Genomic DNA, 26265 nt, shown 5'->3' with positions numbered 1-26265 from the left:
ACTTAATGCTTCATGTTACATCCATAGTCTTAAAATATAGGTAATAGGCACTGGATCACATATTGATTAATTAACATTAGTTTGAACACAAGCACATTTGTCTGATTTTTTAATAATGATCCCCATATTACAATTTGAGATTGTTGTTAACTTAAAAGGTGTCACTTCTACCATATCAATTCTCCAGGTTATCTGTCATGAGTAACATAACAATGAGTAGAAACACGTATTCTAGAGTCTTAAGCCACTTTGATTTTTACCTAATTTATACCATTGGCCAAGTTCCTCACACACTAGGAAAATTCTAGAGATTTATGTTTTTGGTTTTATGTAAAGATGAACATAACTATGGAATCTGATTGAACAGCTATAAAAAATAACACAGTAATTGACGATTTTCCTAAGAACACTCAACCACTGTTAAATTTTCCTTGTGGTGTGCCTAAAATAACATATATTCAATAAAACATATACCATGTAATATCTAATAACTGTACATTTTAATGATGTTTTCATGTTGAAAACAAGATTATTGTATGAGACTTACTGAGTTTGAATCCTGGCCTTTTTTCAGTTTCTAACTGGTGTTCTTGGGCAAGTTAGATAATTTCTAGAATTAATATGATAATTAAATTACATTTATATAGTCTTTAAAACAATGCTTTAAATATATTGCAATGTACAATATGTGTTAACCCATAATACTACTGTTATTTTTAAGTCAGAATTTTAATAGTATTGGTAATAGTTTTACCATATACGTGGACTTACATTCAGTGCTTAAACCTGGGAGGACAGTTAACTAGACTTTAAATCTCCATCCATTGTTCTAAATTAGAGAGATGGGGGAAAAACTATTAAAGTAATCATCCTATAGTCTACTATATCCATTTTATTGCCTCACTTCAATCAGAGATTTAAGTCCATTGAAAAATGAGACATAACCCAAACCAATCATGAGGTAGAGGATATGAAATCTGTTACTAAAGTAAATTAAAATTTGTGAATATTTGCTTATAAACATGAATCAGAGAAGTTTTCTTTTTACACAGTCAGTTTCTCTCACTTGACTTCAATATGCCTTCTTGAGAGAGAGAAAAAAAAATAGAAAAATTTAGTTGCAACAATTGAGACTGAAGAAGAATTTACCCCAATGCTTAAGTTGCTATCATAGGTATGGATTTTTATCCTGTCTATTTACACCTATATGTAAATTATATAAAGAAGTGTTGACAATATTTCTTCCAAGCAAAATAAATATATTAGTTTTTACTGTATAGTCAAATTTTACTTACTGTATTATTACAATTCCTAAGAACTGAATAAATATCACTTAAAGCACACTTAGAGTCTTAAAAATGATTTTATAAATTTTTTTAATGTAGACTTTTCTGAGCACTTATTTAAATCTCACATAAAATCATCATTGTAATTATAATCATAGTAATGACATTTCTTAAATTAATAAAAATGACAATCTTAAATTCAATATATAAGGAATTATAATGTATTGGTTATGGTTTTACCTTTTAATTTACTTCTTTATTATATAAATCAGAATTCACTCTGTAAACTCACTTTCATGTATTTAATTTTATAATTGTAACAAAGAAATAGTATGTGTGTATATGCATATACTGCCCAATAATTTTAAAACTTCTATTATAAATCTTCTCATTGTAAGGATTTATAATGCTTTCAACTTGTTTTATTAACCTACAGGATAACCTTAAGATATATTTCAATGCAAGTATTTAAATCTTAACTTTAATAATTAAAATTTGGGAAAAACTTTTCAAATAAGATATATTCTAGAACATAATCTACATGTCACTTTGTTCCATAAGGTATATCTATGCAGAACAAATACATTTTGGTCTGTAAGATTGAGCTAATTCACATTTTGTAAGATATTTTCAATTTTATATCTATTCATGGTTACATTATCTGAAGTTGAGAGGGAATCTGTATTATGGAAAGCTAACTTCTTTATACAAATAAAGGATTTATTTGTGGTAATATGGATTTTTGACAATCTCTGATAAGCTTTATGCATTCCTGAAAAGTGATGACTTTTTTTTTTTTTTTTTTTTTGGTGCTGAGGATTGAACCAGGGCCTATACATGTGAGTCAAACACTACCAACTGAGTTATATCTTCAGCCCTGATTTCTTATTTTTAACCAAAAATTTTTACATGATACTTTGATAAGTTTGCATATATCATTGTGATATCTTATATATTTATTATATTTATTTTTAGCAGAATAATTTAAAAAATAATTGTAAATTTTTTTACATTTTAGGCCATAGAACTTTCAAAGTTTTGTTTAATCCAGCCAAATTTCATTCATTTTCCAAGAGAAAAATTATAGAACAGGAGTCTGAAAGTAATAGTAATTAATAATTTAAATTTTAGTATGATTTTAAAACTGGTCTGCCACTTTTCAGATTTTGAATACTTGGAAATCTAGCCAATTGAGCAGTTCCATCTATCTATCATCTAACTCATTTATCTATCAAGATACAGGTAAATGTCTAAAAAATTAGAGTCTCCAAAGAGCTTTATTATATTTTAGTATGGATAAAGTTAATAATATACTTTGTCAAAGCATTTAATTATTATGAAACATTAGAAGACTTACATTACTACCTATGTGTATTCATTAACATATATTTTTCTGATTGTAAAATAATGTATCATTGTATATGTACTTTAATTTCTTAAGTGTTATAAGATATTCAGTTTGGTTATTTTTTTATTTCTTTATTTTATGCTATTAGGAATAGAGATCAACATCAGTACATATTCATGTGGGTACTTGGGGAATTAAAGCAATAAGATAATGTTTGAAGAAAAATTAATAGTCTGTATTTTACATTCCTCTGAAAGTTATTAAAGATTAGTATGAAAATAAGAGCTTTTAAAAGGTTCCACATAGATTATGTGAATTTAAAGAGATATGTATTCTTTTTTCTCTTTTTATTCCAAGATAAATTCGAGATGAAAATATTTTCAGAAGCACAATCTCAACTATTGTAAAAAGGATATCATATGCATTTACAATGAACAAAATCATTTGAAAACTGAAATATCAAGTGATGATGATTAAACTTTATTGAATTCTAATTACATAAATGATTCAGATTGAATGTGTTTATCATCACATTGAATATATTTTAATTCTGTATTTATAAATTTAAGGAATAGATTTCTTTCTCATGTGGGTACTTTGGGAAATACAAAGCAATAAGATAGTGTTTGAAGAAAAATTAATTTAAGAAATTAAATTATCCATATAATAAAGTTCACACTAAGCAATACAACACAGTACTTAACATAGTTTGCAGTTATTGTGAATTAATTTCTACTCTGGTTATTTTAATAATTTATCTTGTTTAGCAAAATAACAGCAACATGCCAGAGAACTGCTAAAACCTTTGCCATTGATTGATATTTTTGCTACATTTAAGTTTTTTACCTAAAACATCTACCTGTAATAAATATTTCTACTAGATTTTGTATACACATGGGAGTTTCATAATAATTTGGTCCATAAACAATAACTTTGAAACCTGAGAAAATATTTGTTTGTTTCCCAAGATACATTCCTTTTCTATCTGTTCCTTGTATGGGTCCTATATAAATTGCTGCAGAAGAAACCCATGGTCATAAGAGGTTACCACTTTCAGAAATATGATTCTGTGAATTAGCATTCAATATTATCTTAAGTTTGTATGCTTTATAAAGCAATGTAAAAATTTAGAAAACTAAGTAAACTGGCATTAAATTTTTAAAAAGGACAGATCTTGGAAAGCACTATAAAAATCAAGTTTTTTAATGTCTTAAAAACTATTTCAACCTGATGAATCCATCCTAAACCCTGTATACCAGGTTTGGTTTTCATTATCAATTAAATATTGATATTTGAATGAATATTTTGAGAAAGTATGTTTCACATACAAGCAGAAAAGGTAGGAATAAGATGGCAGCATATGTTCAAATCCCTGTTTCTCTCTTAGAGATCAGACATGGTAAGAGGAAAGTAAATGAAAAATTCCCCAATCTACCTCTTTTGCAAATAAAACTGAGGTATTTGAAAACTCCAAATTATTTGAAAGCACAGGTAACATTACTGATAGCAGCAGAACCAGTGCTATAAAGGGAGTAGAGATAAAGGACTAAAAAAGCCCCTAGCCTTGTTAGAATTATGAAGTCAGCACCAAGCATGTTTTTACATTAGTAAATGCAGAACTCCTACCTAAACCTGAATGGCTCTGAGCAGAGCAGAACTTCAACAGGATACTGCAACTGGTTGAATTGGAAAAATAAGGTAAGGGAAGTATTGAATTTGAAGATATCAAAAAATAAAATAGTGATTTTGGAAATTTTAGGTAGAAATATTCAGTAAGTGAATAGGGAATTCAGCAGGGAATAGAATATTCTTGAAGTAAATACATTTCTTAAATGTGTTCAGGAATAAGTGTGCTCATACAAAAGAGCCAGAATTCAATGAAACAATTATATATAGGAACATAACAAAATCCTTAAATTGATGAAGATGGTCAGTGATCCTAACTTTCATGAGAAACTCATGCTAATAGAGGATTAAAAACCCTGAATATATACTTAATTGTTCAATATTGTTTAATATATTATTCAGTTATTAAATATGAGTTAATATTGAGCATACAATTGTTTAGGATTTTGATACAGTCTTAATTTTTTTCTGTCTGTGGTATATTTACCACCTAGATAGAAAATACTATGTAGGGATAATATGTTTTTTTGTGTGTGTGTGTGTTACCATAATTTAAATATATTGAATTTTGTTTTTTTTACTTACTAGCATGATATTTCCATAAAACTGAAAGCAAGGTTTACTGCCCACCTTAATCAATTTCTAATCTCTTTAATTTTACTCATTCTATCCTTGTTGTTCATCATCTGAATACATTGAATTATTCTGAAAAACTTTGCTTCAGTATATATCATATTAAAAATATCTCTATATACTTGTTTCTTTTAATAGATGTTAGCTTTTAACTGTAGGAAGAATACGACTAATTAATTTTTGTGTCTTCATTGCTGAATACATTGCTTCACAAATAGTTGTTATTCAAGAAATATATGTTGCAATAAATTAAGAACTTAAGCCTATTTTCTACAGATATGTAAAATAAGAGGTTAGCTTTCTGGTTTATAAAAATAAAATCAAAGTTTGATTTTTGGCCCTCTTTTAACTTAGTATTTAAATCAATATGCATTTCAAAAAGAAATAAATTATGCTTCTCTTTTCTTAGATTCTCAATATTCCAGCATTATGTTTATATATATATATATATATATATATATATATATAAATTTCATGAAATATGGTCTTACTTTAAACTCCCTGCACCTCTCTTGCTTTATTATTATTTTTTAAATTATAAATCCTTTGCTTCCTGTTTCCTTATGATTGCTGAGGTACAATTTTCCTTTTTGTTATGTATGTGTAATTTTCTTATATGTCTTTTCCTCCTATTGTCTGCTTCATGTCTCCTATTGTCTGGATATAATATCCTTGAATTCTGATTTTTATTCTTTCCTAGTTACTTTTTTTTAAGATTTATTACAAATACTGTGGGTGGAAAAAAAATCCCTATTACAAGATTCAGAAAATAAAAGAAACAACGTAGGCAACTATTAATAATGGAAGATATTTTTTAGCTGAAGGGAACTACTAAAATGTGGATAGTACTATTTACTTATACCAGTTACATAAGATATAAAAATGTAAGGGAGAACAAAGAGTTCAACTTTAGAAAAGTTGTTTAAAATAACTGTAATAACCAAGTCGTAGTGTTCAGTTGGGGATATTCTGTAGACCTCCAATGGTAGGGAGATTATTTAGGTCTAACAAAGTAAATATGAGGTCATCAAAGTATGCAGTAGTTCCATACTCTATTTCCTCTTAAATCTCAGTGTAGATTTATAAATTAGGAACCAGCACTTTCATTTGGCCAGTAAGAACCAGTCTTTATGAGATGGCATATAGATAAAGTCATGCTGCTAATAAATGTGCCAAGTTTTCAAAATTTTTTATTTTTATCTTATTTTTTCCCTCAGAAAATTCATTATTTCCTAAAGTTACTGTGTAAATTATTAAGTGTGAGAAAGAAATTATGGCCTTATTTTATTTAAATAGATTTACTTTTAAAGAGTCACCATTCTAGTGCATCTCCACCCTGTTATTAATTGTGTGCAATCATTTTACTACATGTGGAATTAATAATGGATATAGAGTATTGTGACTATAAAATCGAATAAAATGTTTAATTATCTTTGACGGAAAATATTGTAATGCATACTGACAATATGTGTAATGGGTGTAAATATATACCCATTTCCTTCACATGAAGACTTAAAAATAGTCAAGCATCTTGAAAACAAAGTAAAATAAAACTCCAGGGATATATATGAGCTGTGTTTTTCTTAGGGTTTATGCACTTGGTTGCACTTTTACCTGTGCTTACATATTTATTTCCAGTCTATGGTGAATTGCAAAAATTTAGTATCTGATGTACATGTAAACCTTGTAGACAAAGAAAAGTTAAATTGGGATATATTGAGGTTATAGGGAGAAACTTCTGAGGACAACTTCTGAGGACAAATTAGCAAAAATGAAATTAAGGATTTTTTAATTATTAAAGAAGTAAAAAGTGAAAGTAAAAAAAAAACCCAAAAAACAGACAAAATGACGTACAATAATAATTCAGCTTGGAAACTAAAGAGTAAAACAAACTTGACATTGAGAATGACCTATATTGTATTTAAACTTCACTTCCTAGGACAGTGAACTTTGTGCCAAAGAAGCAGACCTTAAACACAGAATGATCTTATCTTTCACATTATAATTTTTTTTACTAATATTATCATTGATTTGACATGCTCTTGGTGACAATACCTAATTTATTTTGAAACTCAAATGACATTAATGGGGAATATAAGACTTTGATGTTTACCAAAATGGATCATAGGTTAAAATAAAGTTGAGATGTGCTCATTTGAACATACATTGGAACTTTAATTATAGCATGATTATAAAAACTTCAATGCACTAATATCTTTCTCAGCTACTTTACTCAGATGCACATTTAACTATGCAATTGATCAGTTGATGACCTTGAATGGACACCAATGAGAAAAAGGTGAGGGAAACTGAGATCCTATAGTAAAACTCATCCTCTCTTTGTTTTATCTCATCTACTTCTCTTTCCAGAAAGAGAAATTTAGTTTTATATCTTTTTTCAAATTAATGATGAAAACACAAAATTAATATTGTAGGTCATTTTTCAAAGTTACTGAATTTTACGAGAATTCTGATATGGTGCTTGACTGATATAGTAAGATTTTATCACATTTGTGGAAGATTGCATTATAAACTAAATAGAACACATGTATTTATATTTTTAAATCTAGGAATCATGCCTCAAAAATCAAAACAATGAGCTGTGTTCATGTTGGAAAGAATGGGCCAAAATGAGACACAAACATGACTCAGATTTAACAGCTTTCGTTTATTTATTCTTCTCAACAAGGCAAGTGGCAACTGTGAGTAATCAACAGGGAAAGCAGGGTAGTAATTTCTCTCTTCCTTCACTCCAGCGGATGCATCTAGCACTTATGTGTTCCATCATTTTCCCAAAGTCTCCCAACTTACATAAAGTTGGAGCTGCCTATGTTTTATGTGTGACAGTTTCCAAAATAACTTAATGCATAAGAGGAGATTCAGAGGATTGATCAATCGCTGGGAGCATCACATTTTCTCACAAGCATGTCAATCACAGGGGGAATAGCATATGCTTATCATTACAAGGTAAATATGCCAATAACTTTAAACAACTTTCGAAAGACATGCTTTTTTTACCATTTCAAAAGGTGCTTTTTTCATATTTTTAAAAACAAGTTCATGAACAAACTAATGTGTGGTTGACAGTTTGTTTACCACTATCACACACAGTATGATCTCTTGCAGGATGGAGAACATAGAGTTAGAGCATAGGAAACAATAAGGATACATTTTTTTTTCAACGATTCCTTTTCTTAATCTCTCAATAACCTTTATAAAAATGAATGTCATTTGTAAATTGGAGATGACTGGAATGTGGTCCTCAAAAGATAGCAAGTCGAGAAAGTACAAGGAAACATGGGAACACATAACCCTCCAAATTGTTTAGGGTTTTATGCTACTTAACATAATGAGAACTTCTGGTTTTCTGCCTTTTTTCTTCTCACATGTTAACACCACTGCAGGGCTGACTGATTCTCGGAAAGGCTCCTGTCTTCCACACAGCAATTCATTTGTCTAGGCTGCAATTGATCTTCTTGGCAATACCATCTTCTAACCAAGGCCTTCTCCAGTTTCACTGTGCAAGGAGAAAGAGGAGACTGGAAGGTCTTTCACACAAAGTTAATTGATGTGGCCCTGAACTGACACACATAACTTCTACTGATGCCCTTGGGCAGAAATAATCACAGATTCTTGCTTGAAGGTAAAGGGACTGAGAAATTCAATGTGCCATAAGACTGGAAGGGGAGAAATAGTAGGTATTGATGAATTACTAGTGTCTATCACATCAGAATGATGTTGGTAAACGTGGATTCCTGGTAGTAATTCCAAGGCTTTAGAACAAAAATATATTCCCATAAAATTATTATATATTACATATTATAGTACAAGAGAAAGTCTTTTAAAATTTTCCTTGGGCATGGTAAGAAAAAAAATGCAATATTGGTATTTACATACTGATCTCATCTAAATTGGATATTTTAAAGCATATCGAATATATTAGAGCATATTGATGAGCATATCAAATAATTTACCCACACTATGGTTAAGTATGCACACTTCAGTGTATTTTAAATAATTCTTTAAAAATGCATGATTAGAACCATGATTACTAGAATCTATGTTTAAAAAGTCACGATAATGTAGACTTCTCTAGTTATAATCTAAAGTAATATAACACCTATGATTAATGATGACTCTTTTTTGTTGATTTTCATGAAAATTGAGAAATATTAGCAATAGATAAAATATATTATATTATATATTAAAATTATACTTTGTACCTAATTATACATCAGGAATACTTCCACAGATGTTTTAATATGTGGTTGACTTTTCCAAATGATATCAGTTGTGTGCAACTTTCTGTATATCATCCCAGAATTTAAATTTAATTAATTATTTTGATGGAACTGAAATTTTCAGAAAATACAGTAATAAATCAGTCTTCATGTTCCTTGTCTTATTTTCCTTTGAGGTGTATTTTTGTTACTAAAATAACATCAATAGCATAAATGTTTTCTATATATTTGTGTAAATATCTAATGAAATTAATTTCAGCCTAAACATCACAAATTTCACAATGAGAATAAACTGCAGATAATAAAATGACCTCTATCCAAATTCTAGAAACTTTCTTAAATAGTCACAACCAAAATGGTTTTATTTGTTCTGGCTCATCATGTAATCAGATGACCTTTGTGAAAGGTTAAAGCTTATTGTTTAGATCTTTTTAAGAAACAGTTAATTATTTGTTTATGCATGTCAAGTATATGCTATGTACAGTGGCTGATTTGTATCTATTTTTATCCCACAATGATTTTATCCTATCAGTCATATTTAGTTTATTCTAATTAGTTTTTCAATTATGCAACCTTTAATATGAACTAAGATCAAGATAGGTAGAGGTTACAAGATATGAATAAATATGAGTTTGAGTATTGATATTACCTTGTTAACAAAAGTGTTCTAAAACTAAGCATAATGAGAAAGAGGAATGACATGATTTCTACTGTTCATTCAGATAACACTGAAGCTAATATTTAATTCTTTTATTTATAAATTGAACTAAGTGTAACAAATCTCTGAAATTTCACATCTAATTATTATGGCAAAATAAATCATGGGACAGTTTTTCAAGTTCTACTAATACTTTCAATTGAGAATACAGTATTAACCTGTATATTTAATTCATTACTTACCATCATTTTGTCAAAAAACTCTTTATTGATCTAGTTTGAAATGGTACACCTTAAATTTGGCATAAGGAAACAAAAAAAATCTGTTCTGGAGAAATTTCAATTTAAAATGAAGTTATTTTTTCTTAACTCCACTTAGCAACACCATCATAAAATATCATCATGTGATTTGCTTTTCTTGTCTTCTTTAATATACAAGTTTGAAGCGTATATTTTGGTAAGATACAATCACAACAAAACTTACAGAATATAGTAGAGCAATCAAAGAAAAATTTATTTGTGCTTTTTTCAATAAGGAAAGGCCAGAACTAAGTTCAGAAGTTCTACTGAAAGTTAGGGTAGCAAAGTTTTTAAAATTTGGAATGGCAGGATGATAGACCATCTCTATTTATTAATTTGGAGTTCAATTAAAGATTGCAGTTACTGTTTCTTGATGACGTGTGCTAACATTAATGATAAAATAACTGTATATTAAGCTTTAATTCCAGAAATATTTCAGTTATTTTGTTATGTTAGCTTTTTCATCATTGTGACCCAAACACCTGAGAAGAACAATGTGGAAAAGGGAAGGTATTTTGGCTCACAGTTTCAGAGTTTTCAATTTATAGTTATCCAACTCTATGACCCTAGGCCTGAAGTGAATCAGCACATCATAGAGAAAGGATGTGATGAAGGAAAGCTACTCAGCTTATGGAAATGGAGAAGTCAAGAAGCAGAAAGAAGGACAGAGAGAGAAAGAAAGAGAAAGAGAGAAGTGACCAGGGACAGATAGAATTCCCAAGGCTAGGTCCCAGTTGTGTGTTTTCTTCAGTCATGCCCTACCTGCTTACAATTACCACCCAGTACTTCATTCAAATTTTTAATCTATTAAATGAATTAATCCACTGAAGAGGTTGGCAGGTCTCATGAAGCATTAATTTCACTTTGGAACATGGCTGAATTGTCTAATACTGTGAGCTTTTTGGGGGACTTTACAGATCCAAATTATAATATCCATATAGCTTTAATTTATATTTTTTAACAAATCCCAAATGTAAAATCAATAATAACTTGAAATTGCTGGTGAACTTAAGTTCAGTAATTCAGGTGTTAAAAAAAGCATGATTCATATGCTGAGTCACATAACTCTTGAGTGTTTAATGGAAAACTTTCAAAAATGTTTGTGCTTGGCGTTATCTATAGTACATGGTCAAACCGTGCTTTGTATATGTCCAAAGAGATATCCTCAGTGTGTATCAGACATTTCACATACATACAAATACACTTGTTCTCTCCTAAGCACAAGTGCTATGCAAGAGGCAAAGGTATATGGAATTTACATTTGGATTTAATCTACAAAAAATGTCTATTTTTCTTTTTTATTCTTAACCAGAAATGAATCTTAGCAAAGTTTATAATTGCTGGTTATTCGTAGCCTCACTCAGCAAATGTGGAGTGGAGATGAGATATTGATAAAAAGACAATTTACAAAAGAATTCTCAAAATTAATTTTAATGGAGGTAAACATAAAAGTTAAGACAAACACTTTAATAAAGACAAAAAATGCATGAGAATTGTTTTAAACATATGGGCAAATATAAAACATGTAAGGAAAACAATTTAAATATAACAATAGAATAGCAAAATGTAAATCAAATAAATTAATAAATAAAATAGCTGGTAGTTAAATTTCATTTTTTAAATTTTTGTAATATGATAAATAAAAGATAATAACAAAATCATAAAAAGTATAAAAAATGAAAATAACTAATGGAAGAAATATGTCAGATAATGTTTTAACTGGAAAAGCCAAGCCACAAACAAAACTAATCCAGATAGACTGCAAAGAAAAATAAATTTGAGATAAATAGCAGTATTATGTATGAGTATATATTGATTACTACATGGTAATTATTTTTAAAAGAGATGTGTAGCACCAATTTCAATCACTCTCTCTATTCCTTTCCCTATAACTATTCATAAAATAATAAATAATTAATATATCAAATAAAAATTAATAAGAATTGATGGTTTGAATCACACAATGTGATTCAAACAAAATATGATTTAATGGTCATTCATACAATGATCATTCATAGACTACTATATGCAATTTTTAAAAAATGTAACTCTTTTGAGCACATCTAGAATACTTGTGTATCAAATAAATATTCTTAAAAAGGATATGTTATCTTTAATTATATCTGAAATACTTATGAAAAAAAGAAATCATCTTAGCTCAAACACTAAGGCCTTTCAAAAGTTTAAATACCAATTTATACAGCCGAACTGTTCTGAGCACAAAAACATAAAACATAATTCCTAGAAAATAATTCAAACTCTCCTTAAATGTAGAAATTTTAATAAATAATGATCTTGACAAAAAGAGACTATAATGAAAATTAAAACTCATTGGAATTAACAATAATAAAACCCTATATAAATTTTAGAAACAGTCTATGTACTGTAGAAATGTGGACCTAAATACGAAAAGAGAAAAACCTAACTTTTAAACATACTGCAGAGCCCAGCTAGAAGAGTAAAGAAGATTAAATAAATAGTAAAATAATAATAATAATAATTGGGAGAAATTGTTGAAGGAAATCACAAAACCATGATAAAAAGATAAAAGAATTACTTATTCTTTAAAAAATAAATATTTTGGAATTTTAATGGAGAAAGAAAAGGAATGAAATGACACCAAGTGACAGTAGTATAGTAGTATTCACGTACTGGATAAAATAAAAGTAATAGTTTTACTAATAAAGTCATATATTCAATTTTGTTGAAAATTTCAATATTTAAATAAAACATTTTATAAAATATAAAACTTAAAAAACTCAAAAAGAAGTAAAATTCATATTTTACTTGAATATTAATGAAACTAAAACAGTAAAAACTATGCAAATTAACCCATATCTTATAAAATCAAATCAAATGTATCATCAGATCTAAATAAATTTTAATAAAAAAAGTAATTGAGATGTATACATTGTTAAGACTTGATGAAATTTCCCTTTTACCATAATGAAATATCCATCTTTACTTATGATATACTTTGACTAGAAGCCAGTTTTATGTGATATTAATAATTTTTTTTGCTTAAATTTTTAACTATGCATTTTCCTCATATTTACTTTCAACCCTTCAAATCATTATATTTAAAGGATACTTCTCTCAGGCAGCAAACTCTGATATAAAAATGGATTTTTAAAATAGGATGATTATGCACATAAATCTGAAGCTCAAAGGAGAATTTCAAACTAAAAAAAATCAATCTGGGACTCATATTTTCACAAATGATAAGTAAAAGCAACATAGAATAACTGAAAGAGAAGAAATAAAATAAAATAAAAGGTCAGGAACTGAGGGCTCGGGGAAATTAAAGTGAGAGTGTTTTCGTGTAACCCGGAGAATAAAGAGAAAATGACTGGCAATGTTGAGTGGTACTCCTTTGTTGCATAGGTCAGAAATATTACTTCCCATTTAGGCAACATGAAATTAACTAATGACCATGTGATCAGCAGTTGCAGTGAAATGGACAGTTGAATTAGTGATTAGAAAGAAATAAAATATGGCCAATATGTGTAAAAGTCACAAAATAAGTTGGTGCACAAAAAAAAAAAAAAAAAAATGGAGGAAAAGACAAGTAGGATCTAAAAAACAGTAAACATCTCCAGGTTATGGCTTCAATTTCCTTGCCCATTTCTTATTTCTTAGTACTCTCTTGGCTACACTAAACTTCTCTACTTGCTTTGTGGCTTCCCACGATCTGAATATTTCTAGATAAACATGTACAGCTATATTGACTTGGCTAACTTTTAACTCTTAATCACTAGGCCCAAATGGACCCTTAATGTCACTGGAAATTGCTGATGGTCTCCTATTCCATTTACTCACCCATGTTTCAAATAGAAATATATATATTCTTTGCCAACTGATTTTTTGTGGTGCTGTTCATTCTCCCATGCTGTCTCTCATTCTGTGTGTGAGAGCTCTAGCTGCTTTGGGCTATCCTGAAAAACACCTCTATTCATCACCTCACCATTCTCTGACTCTGCACTGCAGCCTGGAAATTCAAGGCAGTCAACAGGGGCAGGAGTAAGGCTTACCTCATTTGTTCCCCTTCTTTAAGGAACTATTGTCTTCCATTCCCTCTTGTCCAATGTCTTGCACTTCATTGTTTTATGTATTTTCTCTGTTTTCCAATTACTTCAAGTGGGAAATAAATCTAGTTTCTGTTTTTCTATCTTGTTCCAAAATGAAATTGAAGGGAGCATGAATTTCTTGGCAAAAAAATATTAATGCCTCTAAAACCCATGTGGATATGATGACTAATCTATTATTTAGAAGTAGAGAATAACCCCTAGTACTACATGGTACACTGTACTACCTAATGAAGTTTAAAAAAAAAAAAAAAAAAGAATGCCCATTACCTAGTCCTACTTCAAACACTCTGGAAGCCCAGGAAGATTTTTGGTTAATAGAGATCAACCAAAGTGGACAGGATCATTAGCAGCACCACAAAATAATGCAGAAATTGACTTTCTTTTATGAAAACTATGCTCTAATGTATTTTTAAAGAGTTTCCCAAATCAAAGAAAAATTTTACTCTGCACCATTGTTTATAAATTATTATTTCTCATCATTATATTTAGTATAAGGTTTTGTTTATTAATTTAATTTTATATTTTTTACTGGAGATTGAATCTAAGGTAGCTTTACCATTGAGCTACATCCCCAGATCTTCTGATTTATTTTTTATTTTATTTTATTTTTATTTTGAGACAGGGTATTGTTAAGTGGGATTATTGGGCTGAGCCACCATGCCCAGCCTAAAGTTTTCAAATGGATACAATGTTGGAGCTGTATCAGAAAACTGAATGCATGAAGTTGAATTCAGCCGTCAGTCAACTTCAGCATTCCCTTCTACGTTTTCTTTTTTTTTTTTTTTAACTTTCTTTCCGCTTGTTTTTATTTCTTTCCTGAATTTCTTCACTAATACTACTAGAGAAAAGTTTTATCTAGTAAAACAGAGCATGGTCAATTAGAATTTAATTTCAACAGTTGTGGAAAGAAAAGAACTCTGCATTGTAGAATATTAAATTGACAAAATCTCCAGAAAACCTTCTTCTGGCCTCACCTAGGTTACATAGTAATTAGTAGTCTAGAATGACCATCTGTGTAGAATTAATTTGTTTCAGTGTATGAAATCATACTCAGTATAATGTCTGGTGGATCCTAGTCTAACATGTGTAAAGAGTCACATGGTAGAAATAAGCAAAACATACATCACAATGGAATGGTCAAGAGAAATACCATTTACTAACCTATATCTATTAAATTCTATTAAACATACATATTACTTGGAATACATTAATGTTATTATATACCATCTTGTTGTTTTGTTGTTATTTTTGTTTACTACAATGGAATATGAAAATTGTTCATGGCAAAGAGTTATCTTTTATATAGCAATTTTCAAAGGTTTGGGAACTATTCAAAACTTTCCCTTTTAAAAAAATTTGCATTAGGATTCAAACACAGGATCTCATCCCTGGTAGGCTAAAATGTTCCTTTTAAAATATATATGCTATATAACCAAACTATACCCCATATGAATATCTTTGAGGCTTTAAAAATGAATGCTACAATGTATGTAAGATCCCACAGAAATTTTCTTCTCTTGGACACACTATGTATGAACTTTTTCCATAGGTACTCCAAACTAATTTCTTTAATTGACATCTCAACACTAACTATTGTGTTTAGCTAATCTTAATATATTTTAAAATTAAATAATTTGTATGAAAATGTTTTTTAAAAAGAAAAAGTAACCAGAATGTTTAAGTACCCACACCAAAAATGAATTTTAAATAGTATCTCCAAATGTGCTCATGGATATTTAAATGCATATATATGAACCATAAATAAATTATAAGAATATCAGTTGTGTAAGAATCATAAATCTAGTTTCTCGGTTGTATTATAATACATAAATACTGTATATAAAATAATCTTAATATAATGTACTTTAAAATGACAATTCTTTGTGTGTATGTATATCAACAGATTTAAAATTTTATCATTTTTTAGTTTTTAAAATGGTAAAATTATATATATCATTGCATATTAGTAAAATATGAACAAAGTGAATATGCTATTTTAAATATAACAGTCAATTCACAAGTATATATTTTAGCAACCACTATTTTTTCATATTAAAATAGGATTCAAGTCCATTGAGCCAAGGTGTGTTGAGATATGGATGAATGTGCGATTGAATGTTGACAAAGAGCCACATCCTGTAATGTAACTGTGTCAGGCTGTGATAGGCTGATGGCAGGACAGGAGAAGTGAGGCAAAGGTGCTGTTTCTCTCATTAACTATAAATTGTTCACCTCAACCTCTATGTCTGGCAATAGTATCATCAAAAATAAGTATGACATAGTGACATTTCAGACAGATGAAAGAATTCATTGTTGATAAACTTGAATACACTCAAGAGATGTTCAAAAATAATTCTTGGAACGAAGCGAAACTACCCAGAGAGAAAACCATGGGAATGAGAAAAATCAGAAAGGGTGTTATATGAGTAAATATAAAGGTCTTAATAAGATTGAGATGTCACAGTTCTATAAAGGAATATTGATTTGTGAGATAAAAATAATAATGCATTGTAGTTTGTATTTCAATCAATATATGAAAGTAAAATAGTGGAAAACAGAGGCCAATGAACGTTAGAGATAACTGAGAGTGTATCTATAAAGTTCTTATATTATGTGTAAAGTGGTAGAACATTTCTGAAGGGAGCACCACATATTGTGATGCTAGGGATTTAACTCATGGGCAGCATTTGCCAATCACTCACTAAGCCCTGGGTTCAATCTTTGGTCCTGGATGAGGGGAGCGAGTGGGGAAGATGCATACTGTGATATTGAGAAACAATAAATAAAAATACAGATTTAGGCATAACTAAGTGAAAAGAGAAAAATGGATAAATTAAACCAATGATTACTTCATCAAAAAGAAGAAAGGGCATGAAAAGAATGAAAGAAAGAAAGAGCATATGAGAATATTAAACTACAAGTAAGGTAAAGTTAAGCCCATGTGCTGCTATAAAAACATTAAATGCAATTCTATTCTACACACCAACTGAAAAGCATATAAGTTAAAACTAGCTCTATGATCTTGAATAGAAACCACTTTTGCACCTAAGGCACAAACACAATGAGTGCAAATATGACAACAAAAGGTATACAATGTAAAAGTGAATGATTTGAAAATTGTTTCTAATATTTATGTGATGCAAAATCAAACACCATTAAAAGAGATAAAGGCCATATCATGACATTAAAGTGCTCCATATATTATAATCTTAAATGTGCAACCAATAACAAGACTTTCAAAGTTTAGACTCAGTATATTTCAGTTGTCCATATTACCAGTAAGAAAAGTACATAAAGATGAAAAAAATCTCATATTTCACTCATTCACTAAAATTCAAATTTATTATCCACTCTGTTCTGGACTTAATGCCACCTAATCTTTTAGAGAAATAGATACTCAACTCTATAAAAATACATTATTCCCAATAGTGTACATGTAACATTTTCATTCCAGTTAATGGTATTTTTACAATTTTTCCAAGAAAACTTAATTTGAGGAATGTTTGGGAATCTATTAAATCCATTTTGAACATTTTACTACAAGAAAAAAAAATTAAGTAATATCTATTATCAAATGTTAATGAAGTCTTCATCATTAGATTCAGAAAATGTAATTAATTTATACCAATGTCATCAGCCTCTTCTAGCTTTTACTTTATTTATTTTCATAATTTTAAAGATCTAATCAAAGGAAAAAAGTGTATTGTTATATATTTTCTAATTACTTACCAATTTTTATATGTAATCTCTACCATATTTCCCATATTTGAGTGTGCCTCATAATCTGATAATTTTGTTAATAGTCTGAGCTTCACCCCCCACATTCAGATTTATCTGGTTTCTGATGGAATTTAAAACTGGTGTTTTTAAGAGTTTCCCTTGGAATTTAGTGCAAGTTAGCAAAAGCCATATTTGGAGAAATACTCTTCTAGTCTGTCTTTTCTAGACTAGAAATACTACATTACTCTACTGTTTCCCATATTGCATATTCTCCAGAATTAAATATCACTCTTCACCTTTCATTATCACCTCAGTGGCTAGAGGCTCTGTATCTTTAAATAATAATTGCCTTTATTTTTCACTGGAAGAAGTTCTTATCCTATGTCTCAAGTGTGACCCTTGTAGTAGTTCAGAAGAGAATTCTAGAAAGTTCTAGAAAGGAAAAATATGATCAGATAACCATATCAATATACATGTTGTATAAACATAATCATTATAGTTAGGTCATGCTTAAGAGTATTTGAATGCTATGTTAGAAGTAGCGAGAGGTACTGAATTATGTGTAAGGAATCTATGAGAGATGTGTATGTAGAGAATGAAAAGGAGAAGAAAGAGAGATCTCTTGCCTTTGTAGATGAGACTTCTTGAGGAAACACTGGGGTTAAAAATAGTATAGTTTATTTTCGTGGTAATTTTATAAATGTTTATCCTAACTAAAAACTGATGTGACTTGCTATTCTCATTAGTTATCTTGCTTTTGTGAACATTGGGGTCAAATTTTTCTAAATGAGTAAAAGAGTCAGATGTGGCACAAAGTATTCAATCATTCAAGTGTTTAATGGACTATGAATCTTAACATCCCTTCTGTAGACTGGCTTCAGAGGATCTGAATTTTAAAGTTGTATACTGTTCCTTAAACAAAATTCTAAATGTTCATTTATTTTAGATGATTTTTAACCAATTAAGAAAACTTAAGTTATATTAGCCAGATTATTACCTTGAATTTGTAACGGTACCATCAATATTTATGCTACACTCTCTTTTCACATTTACAAGAATGGAACTCTATAAAAAATTGATTTACCAGGCCAGGAAAGCAATGTGGTATTATTTATTATCCACTCTGTTCTGGACTTAATGCCACCTAATCTTAGAGTGTTTTAAAACAGTTTTGTTAATGGTGGAAACATCAACTACACGCAAGGAAACACCCAGGATCGCGGCAGATGCAGTCCTTTTAATTCAAGGAGAATGGTCTCTATACCTTAATTATTTTGTAAGAAAAATTCATTAATTTTGATTAACTAATTCCATTTGTCTTATATTATTTTGTCTTTCAATGTGTTTCTGTTAGTTTCTGCATTCTTCTATCCTATAGGAAGATAGCCAGACACTTGCCTTAGGTTGAGCACTATTCATGAAATCTTGAAATTTTTCCAAGAAGTCATATCATAAAATAGATATATGCAAAAAGGGAAATGCTATTTTAAATTGACTGATAAAATAATTATTGAAGTACATTCTCTCAAAATGAAACTTTTAAGAGTATCTTTGAATGCATCAAGAAGCAAATGAGTAGGTAAGTTCAAGAAGGTAAAACAAAATTTTAGAAGGGATAATTTCAGAAGACCTACTATATACCACATGGTGACTATAGCATATATTAATGTATTGCATGCTTGAAAATTGTGTATAGAGTAGTTTTTAAATATCCTCATCTCTCATCACACACACACACACACACACACACACACACACATACACACACAAACAAACACACAACAATTATGCGCTATGTTCCCATCAAAACTTACATTGAGGTTTGGTGTTGAAAGGTACAGCTGCCTTTAAGAAGTTAAACTGTGGAAGAGAGATTAATGCTTTTCTAGTGGTGGTGTAGTTTCTTCTGTTGGGAATGGATTGGTTACCATAAAAATTGATTGTTATAAATAATCAAGGCTCCATTAATGAATGATTACTTCCTCTATATGTTTCACTGATGATATGTCCCAGCACCACGCACATAACAGAAGCTGAGCAGATGTTGGGCAATGCTCTTGGACTGCCCTGCCTCTAGAAATGTAAGCCAAAATAAACCTCTTTCCTTTTAAATTAGCCTCAGGTATTCAGATACAGCAACATAAAATGGACAAAGACAGTATGTGATGTATTATATCTATTAATTTACTTAATATATATATATATATATATATATATATATATATATATAGCAATGGCTAAATATGTTTATATGTGCAATGTACAATATGTTTTATATATAAAAATATTGTACAGAATAAATACATACAATTTTTATTTGTCAACTAAAATAATTTAAATAAATAAAAAAGCAACAAATGAGCAGTTAGTGAAGAAAAAATAAAATCATCATGAGGCAATAACAAAGTCTAACACTCAGCAGATGCATTTTATTGTTTTATGGATGCACCACTGGTTAGTAAAGAAAGAAAATGAATACTGGTATTAAAATGTAGGTTAACAACTGACATAAAAATATTGATATTTCTTTCAATGTTCCTCAAGGTGATTTTTGCTCATTCTGAGACTTACAATTATTTTACGAAGCTTTCAGAATTATTTATTAAAAGTAATTTTAATGCTGAAAAGTAATTTTCCCAGCAAAACAAATATTAAAATGATCAAATACAGTGATGACTTTTCCATTTTACCATTTTATTATTTGAGAAGTAAAACTATATTTACCTATTATGTGCTGTTTACAGAGAAATGGTAATAAATGGAAGCCTGAATCATTTCAGTTATCACAAACTTTTAAACATAAAGCATAGAAATCATGAAGTGACACAGGGACTTGTTAAAAATGCAGCATTCAGGTATTTTAAATAGTAGGCCCTGTATGCAGTTCATTTGTATTTCTGATGCTACAATTTTATAAGTAAATAGTAGCTCCCAAATGAAATATGACATATTATGTCTACTTTCATACAAATCATATATTTTCACACATAAAATTATTAAATGGGTTAAAACAAAATGGGTCTTTGCATGCAATTAATATAACCAAGTACAATGTTTAAAGGAATTGTATAACCATGTATTTAATAATATGCTGCTAAAATTATTTTCATATTTATAGTGGCCTTTTATTGGTACTGTTCCATATAAACATGATTAAATAGCCTTTAAGTGGTTCAGAAAATTATACATTTCTGTGAAAAGGGTCAAAAATGGTCAGGAAAGCTATAGATATGACAATTATATTATGGTAACAAAACATTACCTGGGTATTTTCTGTGTAAATAGTTATGTTTTCCATTGTTGAGGATTTAATGTCAATTCATACAATGTTTTTCCTATCATTAGAAAGACAGAGATTATGAGAAATAGAACCAGTGTACTTACTAGCATGTTCACTGATGAGATTGGAAACAGACTTCTCTTTGGAAGTACAGATGCAGAAGAGATGAACAAAATTGTTACATGGACTCTATAATAAAAAATCATTTGTACCAGTTCTCATATTAATTATTCCACCTAACACATAAGAACATATTTTTTTCAGTAACATGTCTCTGTAAATGTTTGCCGCAGTCTCTGGCTGGGCACAAATCACGAGTCTCCACACAGCTTGTAGATTCAAACAGCAATTCTTTATTCCCGAACTCACACCGGCCATCTACAAACACGTTCTGGGGAAATCCACGTTCTCTGCCCAAATCCACTCTCTGCCCAAATCCACTCCACATGGGCTTCTGTCTCCCAAAATATACTGTCTGACCCTAAGAACTCAAGAGGAACTCAGCAGCAGGATACGCCCTATTCTAAAGGGAGAACACCCTAATCTCCTATTATGCTAAACTGCCCTATTCTAAAGGGGGAACACCCTAATCTCCTATTATGCTAAACCGCCCTGGTCCTTGAGCAAGGTCACCTTTCAGAAGTCCTTCCACTAGACAGCATGGGAGTAAGCTGGCAAGGAGATTGTCATACCTACTTGGCTGATGGCTCCCAGCAAATGTTCACATCACAAAAATACAACTTTGAACAATATTTTGTGTTTTTATACTTCATATTAAATCAGAGTACCATTGTTCTGCTGTTTTAACCCTTCCAAGATTCCTCAGAAATAATGGAGAGGTTTGAGAACCTGTTAGGTTTTTAGTAAAAGGGTTTAATGAATGTTGCAAGAGGGTAATTTGCATGGAAATGCCTTTTTTTTTTTTTTTTTTTTTGAAGTCTGGAAAATGTAACACAAAGAGAAAAGCAGGCAGCTTGTCTTAGTCCTGTGGACAATGTTTATAATGAACCGAAAAATAGAAATTTTACTATGGAATGGAATATCATAATCTTTTTCAATTTCTATGGGAGATTTTCAAGCAGATACATGTATAACAAAAGATACTTGAGATTCTTCTATTAAACTGAGAATTGGTGGGAAATACTTCATATGTTAATGGTATATGTAACCATTACTAATGACACAATTCTTTTGATATCATCATATTAAAAAAACAATACATTTACTATTAATTCAGACTATTTTCCTCGAATATTCTTACTCTCCATCTATATGTAAATGCACAAATGCATGTAAGTATGTATTTTTGCACTGGCAGATATGTAGGTAGATGGCACAATGCTTCAGTTTAGGAAGAACATGTTTTGGGAAGTATTAGGAAGGCTAATTCATACAAATGAGATGTCTGGGAGAAATGTGAAATATTTCAAGTATTTCCCAAAACTGAAATCTTATACAAGTACCTATTTCAAAAATATTATTAAATATTTGCTAGAAACAATAAACTTGTGATATTCCTTGAATTTTACAAATTTTAAACTTATGCTTTATTGTTTATCAATTTTTTTAGCCATGATATATTTTTTTGTATTTTTTTAGGTTTGTATACTTTTTATTTATAAATGACAGCAGAATGCATTACAATTCTTATTTCATATATAGAGCACAATTTTTCATATCTCTGGTTGTTTAGATAGTATATTCACACCAATTCTTATCTTCATACCTGTACTTTGGATAATAATGATCATCACATTCCACCATCATTAATTACCCCATACCCACTCCCTTCCCCTCCAACCCCTCTGCCCTATCTAGAGTTCATCTATTCCTCCCATGCTCCCTCTCCCTATCCCACTACGAATCAGCCTCCTTATATCGAAGAAAACATTCAGCATTTTTTTTTTGGTAGGGGGGATTTAGCCATGATGTATTTAATAAGTAAACCAAAGTATATTAATCTGTGCTATATATTAAAAGGTATCAGTTGACATGATAGTGTTTTTTCAATAAACTTTAGCTACTGCACACAAAACATACACACACACACATGCACATTTTTATATACAAACATGAAAAAATCATGAATCTTTTTAGCTAAAGATTAAACATAATAATAGAAGAATTTTGTCACAAAACCCTTTGTTTTTAAGGTACTTGCCTGTTGTTTATAACATCTGTTCTGAAATTTTACTATTGAAAGTCTTCACGTTTCTACAGGCTTAAAAAAAAGGAAAAGGAAATCAGACTATTTGATATTTTTGTCATCTAGTTAGCAGAGAAACATTTGCAAGGATTAGTCCCCTTAGTATGTTGACACTCAGCCTACACTGCTTTTGATGTGACCTGGATGATGTTTTGCCAGCTGTTTGTTTTGTCTGTTAGGGGCATGAATTGAAACAAACTGACCAAGTTGTAGTCCAAACAAAGGACCAAAAAAAAAAAAAAAAAAAAAATGAACTCAGACTGGCAGGAGGGATCATCTGGAGCATGTATAAAGAGCAGTCTTTCTCAGTTATTTTCAGACTCTGTTACTGAAGCCTATAGTCTAAGAATTCTTTGATCCACAATACTTATCAGTTAACACCAGTGGTTAAAATCCAGTTTTACATGACTTATCATTTTCATGTATATTTTAAAGAAAATCCAGAGAGAAAACTCCATGGATATTTTGCTCTGCCAATAGAAAAGCAACCAGTAATAAGACAGTTAATGACTTAAGAATTTTATATCCTACTATGTTCTGCTCTAAGAGTAAATTAAAAACAATGAAATGGTGAGCCCTTTCAATCACATGGTGCAAAGGATTAATTGTTGTTTTCATTTCTTGGGCTCCTTTACCTCTCTCCCATAATCATTATCATGTGAAACTGCAAATACAAAGTCATCCCTGTTGGATCCTTTCTCTTATGAGCTCTAGGAGCCTTACATTCTCATCTGAATTTAGCTGTAATTATAATTGTGACTTGCCATCAATATCTTAAGCTTAAAACTTAGTTTGGACATGTGAACAAAAAAAAAAAATAGACAAGCTGATGCTCAAGGATCCTTTGTGGAACATTTCAGGGCAATATTTTATTCATTTCTATTTGCTTTCAAAGAATGTGTCTCTGCATAACTTTTTACAAGCAAACTTCTAAGATTTTAAAATTGAAATGAAGTTGTCTGCAGTTCTCCATATCCCACACTCATGAAAAAGGTACAGATTAAATTCCAAATTGTTAGCTTTTTAGGATGGCAATGAACTAAACTTCAGGCAGACCTTTTTCTGACTTATGGATCCTAACCTCTTTCTTAGAGCATTTACTTTAGAAAAGTTACATCATATTTACATCTGTCTCTTTGAAATGTATGTAAATCTTTTCTCATCATCTTTCTAGATTTTTAATCCAAGAAATGTGGTTCTCACATATCTGGAAACCATGACTTTGAAGGGTAGCAATCTGGAGATAACACCAATATCTCTCAGTTAATATGGGGACCCCTTGGCAAATACAGATGGATGAATTACAGAGAACATTTATAAATCAGCAATTACTCAATGTATTCTACACATCTCCTTAATTAACCAACTTCCTCCCTAAATCCTCCACTATTTTTCACTAGCGCACCCTAATGCTTACCCTCCCACCCTTCACTTTTGTTTCAACTGAATTGAATTTAATTTCACCTACTGCACTAGCTTCTATGTGAGATGGAAAGTGGAAGTTTCTGTATTTAGTATTTTGAGTTAAATTTTGTTAGCAGATCTAACTTTCTTCTGCCATTAGGAATGTCTGAGGATTTAACTCTTAGTTGAACCTTCCTACAACATTCACTCAAGGATTGTTTAATAGTATTAAATCTAAAATAAATGAGGATTCTGCTGTAGTTAAGCACCAATCCAAGAAGTTTTGCCTGGTTAGAGATAATGCTTATTAAGGAACAGTAATAATAAATAATCTGTAAGTGATGAGTTTCATATGTAGCTCTGTCTGAGAATGGGAGTTTTATTGCATACCATTTAGGGACCACATGACTAGCAGGCTAAAATACTGAAGGAATCCTAGTGCTATGTGCTGCCACCCAAAGTACACTCTTGTGCCTAGTCTCTCATGTGGTTTCCAGTACAGTGTGATGCAGATGTTGAGAGACAGATCTGGGTGGCACAAGGGTTCTACCATGCCTCACATGCATGTGGTATGACTGCGTGTCCTGTATCCTTGCTCATTAGTAAAACACTGTTTTGGCAGGACCTTTTAATCTCAGGAGTTTGTGAATTCAAATCCAGAGACCCTGCTATTAAGGCAGTGTGAACATTGAACTTTGTGACACTATTCCAATGTTCCTTTCTTTTGCCTTCTTAAGAAAACAAAGCCATACTTCATTCAGGGTTGCTGTGAAATAGTCACAGGTTCCACAGAGCGGCAGAAGAGAGAAGCTGGCTCAACCTCTTCTTAAATGCTAACAGTTTTTTTTTTTTTTTTTTCTGTTTAGTTGCATATTCACTTCACTTTTAGGAGCCAGCAACATGATCAATTCCTGAAATTGTGCGGGGAATTTGCTACACAAATTTAGTTTTTTTCTTTGCTTTTTATTCTGCTGGTTCAGCATTTGGCTTGCTAAAGTCTTCTGTATTTGTCCACTAGCTTTCTAGTTTCCAAGATTCTGTTCTGGATATATTTTTACTTTTCTCACTTTTTTTTTTTTTTTTTTTGAGTTTCAAATTATGTTGGAAGAAAACCTTTACTATTTTGAGTCACTAATCCTCATGCATTTATTTGTTCTGTAAGACTCAATGAGAGGCTAGTTAAACTTATGGACTTTTTTTTTTTTTTTTTGGTAGGGCTACAGATTGAAATCCAGGGCATTGTGCATGCAAAGCAGGCACTCTATAAACTGAGCCATATCCACAGCTCAACGTATGGACTTTTAAAAATAATGTTTTAATTCATGAAATAAAACAGAGGATTAAGGCAGAAAGCCACTGCATTTAACAGTTATAAAAATACTTAAAATAGTATTTTATATAAGAATAAATGTTTGTCTCCAATCATGCATTGATTAAAAACATTGACTGGCAGATATAATATCATAATTTCAGTGT

This window comes from Callospermophilus lateralis, chromosome 12, assembly GCF_048772815.1.
Source record: "Callospermophilus lateralis isolate mCalLat2 chromosome 12, mCalLat2.hap1, whole genome shotgun sequence".
Taxonomy (NCBI): Eukaryota; Metazoa; Chordata; class Mammalia; order Rodentia; family Sciuridae; genus Callospermophilus; species Callospermophilus lateralis.
This window is presented reverse-complemented; position numbering follows the sequence as displayed.